Source organism: Schistocerca nitens, chromosome 3 (assembly GCF_023898315.1).
Source record: "Schistocerca nitens isolate TAMUIC-IGC-003100 chromosome 3, iqSchNite1.1, whole genome shotgun sequence".
Lineage (NCBI taxonomy): Eukaryota > Metazoa > Arthropoda > Insecta > Orthoptera > Acrididae > Schistocerca > Schistocerca nitens.
In genome coordinates, this window is record NC_064616.1 from 890548939 (window position 1) to 890561765 (window position 12827).

General features: G+C 44.4%; 1 protein-coding gene across 8 annotated transcripts in view; it reads left to right on the plus strand.

The window, feature by feature from the left end:
• The window catches only part of LOC126248944 (organic cation transporter protein), a 308493-nt gene that overhangs the window by 259235 nt on the left and 36431 nt on the right, over positions 1–12827 (plus strand). The gene's annotated exons all lie outside the window — the stretch shown is intronic.

Sequence of the window (12827 nt, forward strand, 5' to 3'; positions counted from 1 at the left end):
GCAAAAGCCGTAGATGGTTTTTTTAATTTTTTTCAGCCATTCTCGTAGTATAACTCAACAAGAGTTGCAACATATATGTGGAGCCCATGACTTATAGTCGTCCCCTACCTCCATACCTGTTCACAAGAGGTGTCAGATTTCATTTCTGTGAGGAAAATGTTATTTCACCACAAATACAACAAAATATATTCACTGAATTTACACATTTTCGTGGCATTTTAATAACGTATACACCCGAAAAGACTCGAACCATCAGAAATACTGCACTAATTACGATAGAAACATTATAAAACTTGCACTCACAGCAACGACGTATATGTTTATAGCCTACAAACAGCTAAAAAACATTGTGTTTTATTCGTTGGCAGGTGTGCCAATTTCAAAAATAAAGTTTTCCTCAAACAGAAAATGTAGACTTTAAAAAATGACTTATCACTTTTTCGCCAAAACAAGAGCTAACTGATCATTTTCATGGTTATTTATGAATTCAGCATCTGAAAATCCATAACAATCAACTATTTTTGAGCCAGAAATATTTTCCAGAATGAGATTTTCACTCTGCAGCGGAGTGTGCGCTGATATGAAACTTCTGGGCAGATTAAAACTGTGTGCCGGACCGAGTGATTCCTTTAATATCATCGGAAAGAACACATTTTATGAATAATGACATGTGTGAAGACAGTTGATTTTATTAATTTCACCATCTATTCCATGAGTCCACTTTCCAACAGAGAGCATGCATATAGTAGCACCGTTACGCATGTGCCTGTGCACCGTAGATGGAGCAATACTCAAAGAGGGCGCGGAAGTCAACAGATGTCGCTCATGTAGCAGTTGCCTTTGTGTGTGCATCTCCACATCCATTTTTGAGATAAAGTTAGCGATGTGAACCAGCAAACTACAGTGAAACACACTCATCTGATGTTGACTGAATGGTTTTCAGCCAAAATATTGTGGCAAGAAGTCGTTATGTGGCTGCAATTCCGAAACTTCATGGAATAAAAGAGGTTACTGGAGCCTACAACAGACAGAAAAATAGTGTGGTAGTTCTGTGTGTTATTTCTACTCTTCTTGTTCATATATATGATCTGTGCTTTCTTCCATGCCTCATGAAGAATATACAAAAAACAGTGTTTAACAATGGAGCTACTTTGGCAGACAATTCTATACAAATTCAAAAAGGTATCCAGTTGGACCTTATCTTTGAATTGCTGCCAACTTTTCAACATGAAATGTGACTGTTTTCTGTTGCTTGCTCTGAACATTCTTGCAGGATGTCAATGTTTCTTACACTGATGGCCCTAAATCTGCCGATCATGTGGGCTGTGCCGTCATGTCTCTTGTTGACATGGAACACCAACTCTTGCCTGCCACGTGTGAGGTGTTTACTGCAGAACTGATATTAATCCATCAAGCCCCCTACTTTATTAAATGGTCCTCACTCACCTAAGTTTTGTTATGTACAAACTCAATAAGAGCCTTCAGACTATCGCTTGTTGTTTTTCCCACCACCCTTTGCTCTCTGCCAGCCATGACTTTTTCACTGATCCTGGTGATGCTGATTGTTTGATTGATTTCCTTTGGGTTCCTGGCCAAGTAGGTATCCCGAGTAAAAACCTTGCTAATTGTGTGTCTGGGGGAGGGTGTGGTCACCCCCCCCCCCTCCTTTCTCCGTGACCCTTCCGGGAGCAGATTTGTAGCTTTACATCAAATCCCTTTTTGCTCAGTTGTGGGCAGACTCTTCGGAGTCTGTCTAATTAACTTCATGCCACCAAGGAGACTTTCACCATGTGGTGTTCTTCTCTCTGCCTCTCCCTGCAGGAATCTACCTCCCTCTGCCCTGCTGTCTTTGTATTGGCCATACTAGGATGGCCCTTGGGTAAGTCCTTGAATTTTCTTCTGGAAATTGAGTCCTTCAATTAGTGTAGGCATTGGTTATGGTATGGAGACCTGGACCTTGCCTCCACACAGGCCAGATTCTCCCCACCTTTTCCCCACATTTTGTCTGGTCTGTTGTACAGTTTTTTCCCCGTTTCTTGTGTCTTCTTGCCCTGGTGTTGTCTCTGCAATATCATGACTATGATAATGGTATGGTATGATGTGTGTGTCACGATGGGTTGGTGCAATGCTGGTGCCCCACCAAAAGTACAGTTTCTGAGACAACCCTGGTCTCTCCATCCCACACACCCCTGTCCTGTTCTTTTCTTTTCCTGCAGCTCTGACGTCCTTTTTCCCATGTTGTTTGCATGTTATCCCTTCCCCTTGACTGGACTGCACCATTTCTGTTGTCCCTACTTTGATTTCTGCTATCCTTAGATCACGGAACTGATGACCTTGCTGTTTGGTCCCGCCCCCCCCCCTCCTCCCCCTCAAAAAAATCAACTGACCAACCAGTCAACAACAAATGTATTTTTTTTAGCTTCATTATATTACAGACAATTTAATTTTAAACGAATATCAATATTTTATGTTATTGCTGTAAAAGTGGATATTGTCTGTTGCCATTCCACATACCACCAGAAGGAAGAAAACAATACATCCATAAGGAACAAAATGGTACTTGGGAATTAATTTGGAGCCTAAACAATTGAAAAGAAAGTATATTAATCATTGCACCATCAGAAATTAACTTTAATAAAGTGTATATGTACATTGTTGTAGCTACATAGTTTAATTAAACAATTTGATGTCTTGGTTAAGAGTCTATACCTGTATTCAGAAGGTACATACATAGTTTGAACTTATGTATAACCACCCTGATTTCTTTTCAGTGGTACCCTGAATGATTTAAAGTGGAAGCTAGTATGGTTTCTTAAATAAGGCAATGGCAAATTTACTTTCCCATACTTGTCCCACCTGAGGTTGTACATTTCTTAATGACTATAATCTTCTCATGATATTATGATTTAGTAATAGGTGCTTCAGAAGTACAGTCATTATATCAGGAATGGTACTCAAACACACAGATTTCCAGGCTGAAAATTATTTCAGCACAGTGATCAACACCTTCAAGCATCAGTGGACCAATGATGAAACTTATATTCACACATAGTGATTCATATTGAGAGTCCCCAAAATTTGCTAGTTTACATACCAAATTTCGTCAATTTCAGGCTTTGTGAGAAAATGAAGAATTAATACAGTGTTGTACGGCCTTCCCCCCCAGGGGGTTCATGGTTCTTTCATGAGTTCCTGCATGGCACCCACGGGCCCCAAACTATTGCAGCCTGTTCTTTCTTCCCAGGCTGCATTTCCTTCCCATGCCCCTTCCTCCCCATCCTCACTCCTTCCCCACTGCCCCCTCCTCCATCTCTCTCTCGGTGTTCTTACTTATGTCAACATGGCTATCCACCTGGTTTCCTGTATTCCTTGTGATTTTGTTTCTCTTGCCTTTTCTCTTTCATCTCATCCTTTTTGGTGTCTTTGGTCCCCCTTTGGGGTTTGACCTCCACTTCTGAAATTCCTGTCTTAGGGTGAGCCATTTGGGGAAGAGCTCCCTCTAGTGCCTATGGCATGGATTCCTCTTCTCCCTTTCTTCCCTTCTTCCTTCCCTGCTCTAGTCCCCACTAGGTCACCAGCACGTGTAGCCAGTCCATGTAGTGGGGTTGTTTGCACCCATTGGGCTGAGCCCCTTGAAAACACAGGGATCACACCTGATACCTGAGCTATTGCTCCCCCATGTACGCCTAGAAGTGGTTGCTTGTCATTCTGGAGCATTGGAACTCCCAGCAATGGCCACCGTGCCAGAAAGCCTTGCTGTGTCTGGGATCAGGGGGGATGGTATCAAGGCAGATGTTTGCACATGAAGCGTATGAAGCTCCAAAAATCTGTCTGTTCTCCTATGGCTGTCTCTTCAAGTGGTAACAGATCATTGAATACTGCTTCTTATGACCCTGCAGCCTTTCCTTCCCTGGTTGCACCCTGGGAGGAGAACCAGGCTCACCAGCTGGGAGTGAAACATTTTCCCTGCCACCTGGTCTATACTGGGACAGATGAGGACACATTCACCACCACAAAGCCACTATTTATTTTTTTGTGGAAAATATTGAAGACAAGCTTGGCAAAGTGGAGTCTCTCAGTAAGATGCAGTCAGGTTCCCTGCAGTCAGCTTCTTCTGCCACCCAATCTGATGCAGCTCTTCGTGCTTGTGATCATCTTGACAATGCCCCAGTGTCTATTACACCTCAACAGTCTCTGAATATGCTCCAGGAAGTCATTTTTCATCGGGGGCTCATCCTTCAAACTGAAGAGAAACTACGGCTAATCTGAAATGACGGGGCACTCATTTTTTTCAACGTGTTTAGAAAGGTCATACGGACAGCTGCACCGATACCAGCGCCTTTGTTCTGGTTTTTGAGGGAGAAGGTCAAGGTTTAGTGTTATCAGTTTGATGTGAAGCCGTATGTCCCACCAACCATGAGGTGCTGCTGGTGATTGCATTTTGGGCACATGTCTTTCCAATGTATGGTGGACTCTCTATGTGGTGACTGTGGACACTCACTCCATGAGAGCAGCCTCTGTGTTATGCCCCTGTGTGTGTAAACTGTCATAATCATCAGGCTCCATGCTCACTGGATGGTGCGGCTTACAAGAAAGGAACGAAGGTACAAGAGTATAAGTCCCTGGATTGTCTATCTTATACTGAAGCTCATCAGAAATATAACCAACTCCACCCTGTGTTGATGGCTTCTACTTTTGCCTCTGTTACATCCTTCCTCTCCTCTCTCTTCCTTACCGCAGCCCCATTTCCCTCTCTTCTCCCCCTCCTCTGTGGTTCTCATGCTCTCCCCTCCGTGTACCACACCACCTCCCCGGCCGAAGTGCTCCCGTTCTCCAGTGTTCACTGGTGATCCGGAGACTTGCTAACACAACTTGACCACAGGACACACAGTCTGTGCACCCCAACTTTGTCCACTCTGTTTCAGCTCTGGATCTTGCAGAAACCTGCTCTCCCTCTGTTCCGTGCCCTCCTCAATCTATGAAAGAGAAAAGGAAGAAACGACTCCCTCAGTGCTCCCAGTTTTAGTGCTGCACTTTCTCTGCCATTGATCTTCTGCTCTCTTCCCCTCACCTTCTTCCTTCCTTACGCTGATCATCACATGATGACCTCTGCAATAGTGACCACTTCCCATAGATTCTCTTATTCCCTTCCCACCTCTTGATGACCATGTTTCTGAGCTGAGCTTTCCATCATGCTGATTTGCCTCTACATACCTCCCAGGTCGTGTTTTCACCTTCCTTGCCAGGTTGTATTGACGAAGTCGTCTGTGATCTGTCCAATAAGATAATCCACACTGCTGGCATTACTGTTTCCACTTGACAGGTGCTGTTCACCATGAACCAGTTCTGTGGTGGAGCATGGCTATTGCCATCACTACCCCTGACCATTTTCATGCCTTGCAACATCATAAGTGGCACCTGTCCTCCACCAGTCCTATGACCTATCAACATCTTCATGCCAAAGACTTTTTCTCAATCAGAGCAAACAGGTGTGTTGGGAATGCTTTGTCTCCTCTCTAGATTCTTCTGTCCCTTTGTCATGGTTGTGGGCTACTCCTTGCCCTCCAAGGTTGTCAGCAGTGGCTTTCTATTCCAGGCCTTGTTCTTCCAAGTGGCCTTTGTGCAGATCCATCAGTTCTCATGGAACACTTTGTGACGCATTTTGTGACAGAATTGGTGTCAGCTTCCTATCCAGCTGCCTTCCTTCTCCAGAAACAGCAGGCTGAAGCTTTCTGCTTATGTTTTACCCCTTGTCAGGTGGAATCCTAAAATGATCCTGTCACTGAATGGGAGCTTCTTCTGGCCCTCTCTTCTTCTCATGATTCAGTTCCTGGCCCTGACTCCATCCATAGCCAACTGCTTCAAAATTTCAATCCTCCACAATGACAATATCTCCTCCAGCTGTTTAACTGTATTTGGCTCCAAGGCATTTTATCTCTCAGTGGAGAGACAGTATTGTGGTTCCTGTCCTTAAGCCTGCCAAGGACCCATCATCCCTTGATAGTTACTGCCCCATCAGCCTGACAAATGTCCCCTGCAAGTTATTACAATGAACAGTGACTACAGAAAGCTGGCTAAAGCCTGAAATAAGTTCTGCAGAATTTTTTACGAAGTCTCAGACGGTGTTCAGGAAAGATAGATTAGGCAGAATTGGTGGTGCAGTGGTTGTGTCCGTCAGTAGTGGTTTATCTTGTAGTGGAGTCGAAGTACATACTCCGTGATTGGTATGGGTGGAGGTTATACATAACAGCCGAACTAACTTAATAAGTGGCTGCTTCTACCGACCCCCAGACTCCGATGATATAGTGGCTGAACAGTTCAGAGAAAATTTGAGTCTCGTAACAAATAAATGCCCCACTCATACGGTTATAGTTGGTGGGGACTTCAACCTTCCCTCGTTAAGTTGGCAAAAATACTTGTTCAAAACCGGTGGTAGGCAGAAAACATCTTCCGAGATTGTCCTAAATGCTTTCTCCGAAAATTATTTCGAGCAGTTAGTCCACGAACCCACGCGAATTGTAAGTGGTTGCGAAAACACACTTGACCTCTTAGCCACAAACAATCCAGAGCAGATAGAGAGCATCATGACTGATACAGGGATTAGTGATCACAAGGTCGTTGTAGCTAGGCTCAATACCGTTTCTTCCAAATCCACCAGAAACAAACGCAAAATAATTTTATTTAAAAAAGCGGATAAAGTGTCACTAGAAGCCTTCCTAAGAGACAATCTCCATTCCTTCCGTAGACGAGATGTGGCTCAAATTCAAAGATATAGTAGCAACAGCAATTGAAAGATTCATACCTCATAAATTGGTAAGAGATGGAACTGATCCCCCGTGGTACACAAAACAGGTCCAAACGCTGTTGCAGAGGCAACGGAACAAGCATGCGAAGTTCAGAAGAACGCGAAATCCCGAAGATTGGCTAAAATTTACAGACGCGCGAAATTTGGCACGGACTTCAATGCGAGATGCCTTTAATAGGTTCCACAACGAAACATTGTCTCGAAATTTGGTAGAAAATCCGAAGAAATTCTGGTCGTATGTAAAGTACACTAGCGGCAAGACGCAGTCAATTCCTTCGCTGCGAGGTGCCGATGGTACTGTTACCGACGACTGTGCCGCTAAAGCGGAGTTATTGAACGCAGTTTTCCGAAATTCCTTCACCAGGGAAGACGAATGGAATATTCCAGAATTTGAAACACGAACAGCTGCTAGCATGAGTTTCTTAGAAGTAGATACCTTAGGGGTTGCGAAGCAACTCAAATCGCTTGATACGGGCAAGTCTTCAGGTCCAGTTGTATACCGATTAGGTTCCTTTCAGATTACGCAGATACAATAGCTCCCTACTTAGCAATCGTATACAACCGCTCGCTCACCGATAGATCTGTACCTACAGATTGGAAAATTGCACAGGTCGCGCCAGTGTTTAAGAAGGGTAGTAGGAGTAATCCATCGAACTACAGACCTATATCATTGACGTCGGTTTGCATTAGGGTTTTGGAGCATATATTGTATTCAACCATTATGAATCACCTCGAATGGATACGTAATCAGCATGGTTTCAGAAAACGTCGTTCTTGTGCAACGCAGCTAGCTCTTTATTCGCACGGAGTAATGGCCGCTATCGACAGGGGATCTAAGGTTGATTCCGTGTTTCTGGATTTCCGGAAAGCGTTTGACACCGTTCCTCACAAGCGACTTCTAATCAAGCTGCGGGCCTATGGGGTATCGTCTCAGTTGTGCGACTGGATTCGTGTTTTCCTGTCAGGAAGGTCGCAGTTCGTAGTAATAGACGGCAAATCATCGAGTAAAACTGAAGTGATATCAGGTGTTCCCAAGGGAAGCGTCCTGGGACCTCTGCTGTTCCTGATCTATATAAATGACCTGGGTCACAATCTGAGCAGTTCTCTTAGGTTGTTCGCAAATGATGCTGTAATTTACCGTCTAGTAAGGTCATGCGAAGACCAGTATCAGTTGCAAAGCGATTTAGAAAAGGTTGCTGTATGGTGTGGCAGGTGGCAGTTGACGCTAAATAACGAAAAGTGTGAGGTGATCCACATGAGTTCCAAAAGAAATCCGTTGGAATTCGATTACTCGATAAATAGTACAATTCTCAAGGCTGTCACTTCAACTAAGTACCTGGGTGTTAAAATTGCGAACAACTTTAGTTGGAAAGACCACATAGATAATATTGTGGGGATGGCGAGCCAAAGGTTGCGTTTCATTGGCAGGACACTTAGAAGATGCAACAAGTCCACTAAAGAGACAGCTTAAACTACACTCGTTCATCCTCTGTTAGAATATTGCTGTGCGGTGTGGGATCCTTACCAGGTGGGACTGACGGAGGACATCGAAAGGGTGCAAAAAAGGGCAGCTCGTTTTGTATTATCACGTAATAGGGGAGAGAGTGTGGCAGATATGATACACGAGTTGGGATGGAAGTCATTAAAGCAAAGACGTTTTTCGTCGCGGCGAGATCTATTTACGAAATTTCAGTCACCAACTTTCTTTTCCCAATGCGAAAATATTTTGTTGAGCCCAACCTAGATAGGTAGGAATGATCATCAAAATAAAATAAGAGAAATCAGAGCTCAAACAGAAAGGTTTAGGTGTTCGTTTTTCCCGCGCGCTGTTCGGGAGTGGAATGGTAGAGAGATAGTATGATTGTGGTTCGATGAACCTTCTGCCAAGCACTTAAATGTGAATTGCAGAGTAGTCATGTAGATGTAGATTGGCTCTATTGCATCCTTAAATCTTGGTATCTTCTATCTCCTTACCAGTGTGGTTTTTCGGAGGGACAGCCTCTGATTGGTCACCTGCTTAAAGTTTTCTTTTATCTTCATAAGGCTTACAAGACAGCTTGGTGCCATCATATCCTCCTTATGTTTCTCAATTGGGGGCTTCAGGGCCCCTTCCCGATTTTTATGTGTTCCTGTCCCACCAGTCATTCAGAGTCCAGGCTGTCACTGTTCTCAACTCTCCATGGACCCAGGAGAATGATGCTCCACAGGGCTCTGTAATAAGTATCCTTCTTCTTCTCATTGCTATTAATGGACTTATGGTCACTGCCAGACCATTGGTCACCCCTGCTCTGTATGTGGATGATTTCTGTACTTGGGCTAGTTCCCACAGTGGCCTCTGTGGAACAACAGATCCAGGGTGCCATCCAGTGTGCTTCCATGTGGACACTCGCACATGGATTTCACTTCTCTCCCCATAAGAAGAGGGTGTTGCATTACTGTCACTGTACTATGGTCCATCCTGATCCAGAGCTCTAGCTCATTGCCCAACACCTGATCATGGTCCCCAGTTCCATTTCTTGGGTCTTCTTTTTGACAACAAGCTTACTTAGTTGCCTCATATCTGTCATCTGAAGGTTGGCTATTTTCGCGAATGTTCTTGGCTTCCCTGCCCACACCTCTTGGGGCACAGATCATCCGATCCTTCCTCTGCCTTTACTGGACTATGGCTGTCCAATTTATGGTTCAGCTGCCCCTTCCACAGTTTTCCTCTTGGACCCAGTTCTTCATCGTGATATCCGTTTAGCCACTGGTGCCTTTCGGACTAGCCCTGTCAATAGTCTCTTGGTTGATGCTGGGATCCCTCACATTTCAATTCAGCGATCATCATCACGATCTACTCTTCCTCTGCTCACCCCTCCTATTCTATTCTTTGTGGAGTATCGGGCAGGACATTGCCTGCCTGCTGCCCACTCTCGGGTGGGTTTACCGGTTGGGCTCCACCTCACTTCTGCCCACAGTGACTTCCATCTCCCATCCTTGTCCTCTTTCTCACATTCTTTCCCAACCATCCCCCCTTGGTTAGTTCCACAGCCTTGGATTTGGATGTATCCCCTCCAGGGACCAAAAGCCTCTATCACCCCAATGGTGTTCTGTTGTTTGTTCGGAACACTCTTACAGGAGTTTCAGGATGCCATGGTTTCGTATACTGATGGCTGTAAACCCACTAATGATGTGGGATATGCCTTCATGTGTTCTGCTGGCATGGAACACCATCTCTTGCCTGCCACATGTGGGGTGTTTACTGCAGAACTGACAGTGGGTGTTTACTGCGGAATTGATGACCATCTATCGTGCCCTCTGTTTTATTAATTGGCCCTCCCTCACCCAAGTTTTCATACATATTGACTCAATGAGTGGCCTTCAGGCTATCACTCAGTGTTTTTCCCATTACCACATTTTTCTGCCATCCACAACCTTCTTGTTGATCTTTGTGATGCTGCTTGTTTGGTTGATGTCCTAGCCCCATGTTCCCATGACCTCTCCAGGGGCACATTTGTGGCTTTACATCAGAGCCCATTTTTCTCAATCATTGGCTGACTCTTGGGAGGCTGCCCCCCTGTCTAATAAGCTTCATTCCACCAAGGAGACTCCTGCCATGTGGCTTTCTTCCCTTTGCCTCTCCTGGCAGGAATCTACCATCCTCTGCCATCTTCGTATTGGCCATACTAGCCTGACCAGTGTTTTTTTACTTTGCAGTGTATTTGCGGGGCTCCACTTGGGGTGATCCATATTTTCGTGGACTGACCCCGCCATTTTGGCCCTTGACACTAAATTTGCCCTCCAACCTTCCTCGTCTTTGGTGTTAGAGGATGACCCTTGCATGGTTATGTCTGTGGGGTCGTGTCAACTTGTCTAGTGTAAGGTGCTTACAGGATTCTGTATTCTTGGAATGCTATACAACAATTCAAGCAAATCACATTAATAGTTTTTATTACCATAGAGAAGATTGACAATACTTAACTTAGAATTTACAATGGTGTACAAGCAATGGGGGACACGCAAACAATGAAAGTCCTTTGCTGTATACAAGGTCCATGTAAGCAAATGCTATGGATCACATGTCACTGCCATCATAGTGCTCTCCTAGTACTGTGCTAATACTGCGCTGGTCTGAGAGTCCCGGTCTGGTACTGTGCTAATACTGTCTGCTCGCGGCTGGCAGGAGCAGCACTTATATTCTCTTCAGGTAGAGGCTACTCCTGTTGTGGTGTGCTGCATGTCAGCAGGCTATTGGCCGATGTTGTCTAATGGCCTTCCCTTCCCTTGCATTGTTCATCTTCATGCCGGCGCTTTTCATTATGCCGTAATAATGTCTGTCCTTGGTTTTCTTCGTGAAAGTGCTCTCGGGTATAAGTCTTTGAATTTTCCTCTGACATTTAAGTCTGCCAGTAAGCATAGGCACTGGTTATGGAGGCCTTCACCTTGCCTCCACACCAACCAGGTTCTGCCCCTTTTCTCTGCATTTTGTCTGATCTGTTGTGCATTTCCCTGGTATTGTCCCCTTTTTATCATGATAAGCCTCTCCCCGATGTTATTCAATCTGTATATTGAGCAAGCAGTAAAGGAAACAAAAGAAAAATTCGGAGTAGGTATTAAAATTCATGGAGAAGAAGTAAAAACTTTGAGGTTCGCCGATGACATTGTAATTCTGTCAGAGGCAGCAAAGGACTTGGAAGAGCAGTTGAACGGAATTGACAGTGTCTTGAAAGGAGGATATAAGATGAACATCAACAAAAGCAAAACGAGGATAATGGAATGTAGTCAAATTAAATCGGGTGATGCTGAGGGGATTAGATTAGGAAATGAGACACTTAAAGTAGTAAAGGAGTTTTGCTATTTAGGGAGTAAAATAACTGATGATGGTCGAAGTAGAGAGGATATAAAATGTAGACTGGCAATGGCAAGGAAATCGTTTCTGAAAAAGAGAAATTTGTTAACATCTAGTATAGATTTAAGTGTCAGGAAGTCATTTCTGAAAGTATTTGTATGGAGTGTAGCCATGTATGGAAGTGAATCATGGACGATAACCAGTTTGGACAAGAAGAGAATAGAAGCTTTCGAAATGTGGTGCTACAGAAGAATGCTGAAGATAAGGTAGGTAGATCACGTAACTAATGAGGAGGTATTGAATAGGATTGGGGAGAAGAGAAGTTTGTGGCACAACTTGACTAGAAGAAGGGATCGGTTGGTAGGACATGTTTTGAGGCATCGAGGGATCACAAATTTAGCATTGGAGGGCAGCAAGGAGGGTAAAAATCGTAGAGGGAGACCAAGAGATCAATACACTAAGCAGATTCAGAAGGATGTAGGTTGCAGTAGGTACTGGGAGATGAAGAAGCTTGCACAGGATAGAGTAGCATGGAGAGCTGCATCAAACCAGTCTCAGGACTGAAGACCACAACAACAACAACAATAGTATGGTGTGAGTGTTGGCACAGGTTGGTGGCAATGCTGGTGCCACATCATGCATAGCGTTTCTGGGGCACCCCTGCTCTCCCCCAATCCCCACCCGCACCCTGCTGTCCTGACATCCCTTTTCCCTCTTTATTTGCACATTATCCCTTCTCCTCGACTGGACCATTCTGTTTGTGTTGTTGCTCCCTTGATTTCTGCCATCCTAGATCATGGGACTGATGACCTCACTGTTTGGTCCCCTCCCTCAAGTTAACCAACCAAGTAATTGTACATTTGTATTTGAAAGCTACTGAATGGTCTGAATGTTTTACAAATGAAATACAAACATGCATGGAAGTAGCTTCTGAACTATGGAGCAAAGAATGTTCAGCTTTAGAGACACAACTTTTGCAGGGGGAGGGGGGGGGGGTTGCACAATAACATCAGTGATTTTACAAACCACGTGAGATACAACCATTTTCCAGTTCCCTCTTGGGGTGGAACCAAGTCCCCCAGTTCCTTAAAACCTATTTATCATGATATATAAAGTTAGTGTACGTAGAGGACCCTTAAGTAGTCCTTTCATCCTCCATTTTGAAGTGCCATCCCAGCATCTATGTTATTTTGA